Source organism: Octopus bimaculoides, chromosome 10 (assembly GCF_001194135.2).
Source record: "Octopus bimaculoides isolate UCB-OBI-ISO-001 chromosome 10, ASM119413v2, whole genome shotgun sequence".
Classification (NCBI taxonomy): domain Eukaryota; kingdom Metazoa; phylum Mollusca; class Cephalopoda; order Octopoda; family Octopodidae; genus Octopus; species Octopus bimaculoides.
Genome location: NC_068990.1, coordinates 8,315,784 through 8,319,674, shown reverse-complemented (window position 1 = coordinate 8,319,674; position 3,891 = coordinate 8,315,784). Strand labels below are relative to the sequence as shown.

The following is a 3,891-nucleotide window of genomic DNA, read 5'->3' as shown; positions in this document are numbered from 1 at the left end:
AGAGGTAGGGTGGGTGTAAGGAATTGGATGGGGTGGAGTGGGAAGGTAGAGTAGGAGTGGGAAGGTAGAATAGGAGTGTGTTGGGGTGTGGTGGGATGACACACACACACACAAACATATATATATATATATATATATATATATATATATATATATATCTTTTGGAATAAAATAACAATATCTGCTTCTTTGACTTAACCATTCAGTATAATTTAGAACTTTTACCGACCTTGATATTTTTTCACAATGAAATGTGGAAATAGGTGGAGTGAGATAAGTCTCTCATAAGAATGTGAAGAAATACATTGAAATACACAATTCAATGGAATTGTGTGACAAATAGTTGCTTTTTATTTGTCTTTTCCTGAATTCATATACTACATAAGACATTATAACTATGATGAATAAAGTTTACCTTTTTGTACGTGACTTGTCTCCTATCTAAATTTTATTAATTTTCCCGAGTGCTATTGTTTCTCTATCTAGAATATTTCTTATCAATGCGTCTATACTTGTATCAAAATAACGACATAGACAATATCATTCGAACCAACAATACACTAAATATTATAATAATCCATTATTATAAATTGCAGTGAAAATCGCGATACCTTTCTGTTTTCTATACCCATAAAATATAGGTATTTAAGTACTATTGCATACACAATGCAGTATAGCAAATGTTACCAGGACGGAAACGGAAAGAAGTGTAGGAAAGAGAAATACAAAAGAAGAATACACAAATATTCAAGAAATCCAACAAGCGAAAACTTTGAAACAATGCCAACTGAGAGTAACTTTGTGAAGAAAACAAAAACTATGGCACAAATTCCCACAAAGACTAGGTAATCTAAATACATTATTGAGGGACATATGAAACAAGGAAACGAAGGTTTTTTTGTGCTTCAGAATCAGCATCATAGTATCAATTTGTCTGCTGTGATAATTATGAAACTGAAGACAATAGCCATGATGAAGTTGATTTCTTGGAATAGACAAGCATCGGCAGTGTTGTATGAGATTCTTTACTAGTTGCCAAATTGAAAGAAGAGTGCCAAAAGTTACTCACCAATGCAGAATCCAAATTTCTAAAGTTGTGGATATAAAAATAAATTTAGATTTCCTCTTTCTATTGCCATTCCATCCGATTATTACTTTATCGAAACAATCCTATTTTCTATTAAACGAGACCTTTTATAATATATTCTTTATAAAGATTTTATGTATACATGTAGTGTATTCCCCGTGAGACCAATGGTAGCATTGATGAAGTTGATGCAGTGTCAACAAAATAGGCCAGCAGTTTTCGATGCTGAAAATATCGCAATTCCACTTGTGTTTGGAGTGTTTCAATAAAGCTGATGTTTGCTAACTACATAAAGGTTAAACTCAGGCATTTTCTATTCTGTTGTGTATCGCTACAAATCTTCAAGTTGTTCTCAATTACAGACCACTCATATAACTTTTGCACTTTCATTTATGAAAATAAGACTAAAATAGAGCTTTAAGATTTTTAAAAGAAACTATTATAACATAATTTCTCAGTTACAGAGAATTTCTCTCACAATGCCTTGTAAGGCCATGAGGGAATCAATTTCATGACAGTTCTGTAACATCGCCATCTCTAACGAGGGATATATTATTTTATTTCTCTGAATTTGATTAGTGCTACAGCTTGGTTGTAGACAAACCATGCAATTTGGGGTGCATTGACAAGCTCCAAATCAGAGTGAAATGAATCTATCTGCATCTGCTTGCAGCTACTAGGACAAACAAAACATAAACTAAGAATGAATTATATAGCAATATCTACTCGCATAAGATAAGTGTATAAAAAATATAAATAAAATCTATATCTCTCAGCGATTCTCTCGCCTTGAGGGAAATTTCTCCACTCTTCTATTTCTTAGTAAAGTATGTTTCTCCCTGCTTAAGCTAAAAACAACCGCACATGACAGCGCTCGCTAGTTCAATTTCACACGTGCATACAAATAGTATTTTCCGAGAATAGTGTAGATTCTATAAATTGTCTTAGTTGAGGTTACATTTAGGAAAACTATTATAAAACCCCTTTTCTCATGTTTGTTTCTGTGCGCCAAGTTTAAAATTATTTCTTAGAATTTTCTAGATACTATTTCTTATACTAAAGAATGATTAGCACAGTCATTGTTTAATTATTCTTGCAGTTTTTATTTCAACAGTTTCTTTTGGCATTTAGGATGTTATACGTTTTCGGTAAAACTGTGTAAGCAAAAAAAAAAATCTCTTTGGCAAGTATTCTAAACAAATGTTCATGTATTGATACTTGAATGAATTCAACGCTCTGAGAAAGAAGTAAAAATACATCTTTGAAAAGCAAGGACAAAAGCAGAAGTGAAGAAAACAAAAATATTATTATTATTATTATTATTATTATTATTATTATTATTATTATTATTATTATTATTATTATTATTATTATCCTTATTATTATTATTATTATTGTTGTTGTTGTTGTTGTTGTTATTCAGTAGCCTTATTTGTATAACGTGCTTTCACTGCACAACCGAGCGCAGCTCTGTGTGCCTTGGGTATGTATGTGTTGTGGTTTGCTGTGATGTTCTTATGGTTACTGTATTGAATGTGTTTACGTAGGATGTGTGCAGTGCCTAGTAGTGCTATTTTCTGTATGTTATGTATATTTCTTAGTCTTGGTGTTTTTGTTATGCATTTGTCTGAATGTTTTTTCATCATACCTAATGCGCCCACTATGAATGGAATTGTTTCTGTTTTTATATTATTATTGTTATTATTATTCTTATTCTTATAATTATTATTATTATTGTTGTTGTTGTTGTTGTTGTTGTTGTTGTTGGTGGTGGTGGTGGTGGTGTTGCTAAGGCAGCGAGCTGGCAGAATCTTTAGCACGCCGGATAAAATGCTTAGCGGCATTTCGCCCGTCTTTTAATTTCTGAGTTAAAATTCCGCTGAGGTCGACTTTACCTTCATCGTTTTAGAGCCGATAAAATGAGTACCAGTTCAACAATGGAGTCGATGTAATCGACTGACCCCCACCCCTCTCCTCCCCTCAAATTTCAGACCTTTTACTTATAGTAGAAAGGATTATTGTCATTTATATTTATTCTCTATGTTTGTAACAATAACATGCCGAGACACACCCAGCGACCTAGGGCAAGTGAAAGATAAGAGAGGTTACAGTATAAATGAAAGCTTGTGGAGGGACAGTTGCAGGGGCAGTACCGAATTATCTCCGTGTAACACAACAAAAGGCATATAAATTGATAGGGTTTTTCTAAGGATGTGAGCAGTATTTCTCAGCACAATCTTTTTGGATTTCCCTGAGAAATGGATTTCCTGGGATGTTGTGCAGATGTTTCTGAAATCCATTTTACCATACGTAGGGCATCTACAATAACGGGAGCACTTTTTGCTTTAAGATGCCTCATCTTACGTATTTCAATTTCCAGGTCCTTATACTTTCTGAATTGGTCAAATTCCTTTACGTATTTTTTTCAGCGGGTACACTTTCTGTTGTGTTTACATATTTTCCAATGTAAATACTGTCCTACTCTATCATGGTCACTTCTGTAATCGGTTGGTGTCAGCGTAGGACATCTGGAAACGAGATGGTTGTTTTGTTCACCACCACACCCCCGCCGAAGCCTCGTGGAGCTTTAGGTATTTTCACTCAATAAACATTCGCAATACCTGGTCTGGGAATCCAAGCCGCGATCCTACGACCGCGAACCGCTGCCCTAATGACTGCGCCATTGCGCCTCCTTTACATACAATACATACAAGCATATATATGTATACACACACACACACACACACACACACACACACACACACTCACACACATATATATATATATTTACGTATCTCACACCA

The 3,891-nt window shown here is 34.2% G+C and overlaps 1 protein-coding gene across 3 annotated transcripts in view; it reads left to right on the top strand.

Annotated features, from left to right (window-relative positions):
• The window catches only part of LOC106868423 (uncharacterized), a 269,861-nt gene that overhangs the window by 38,815 nt on the left and 227,155 nt on the right, over nt 1–3,891 (top strand). The gene's annotated exons all lie outside the window — the stretch shown is intronic.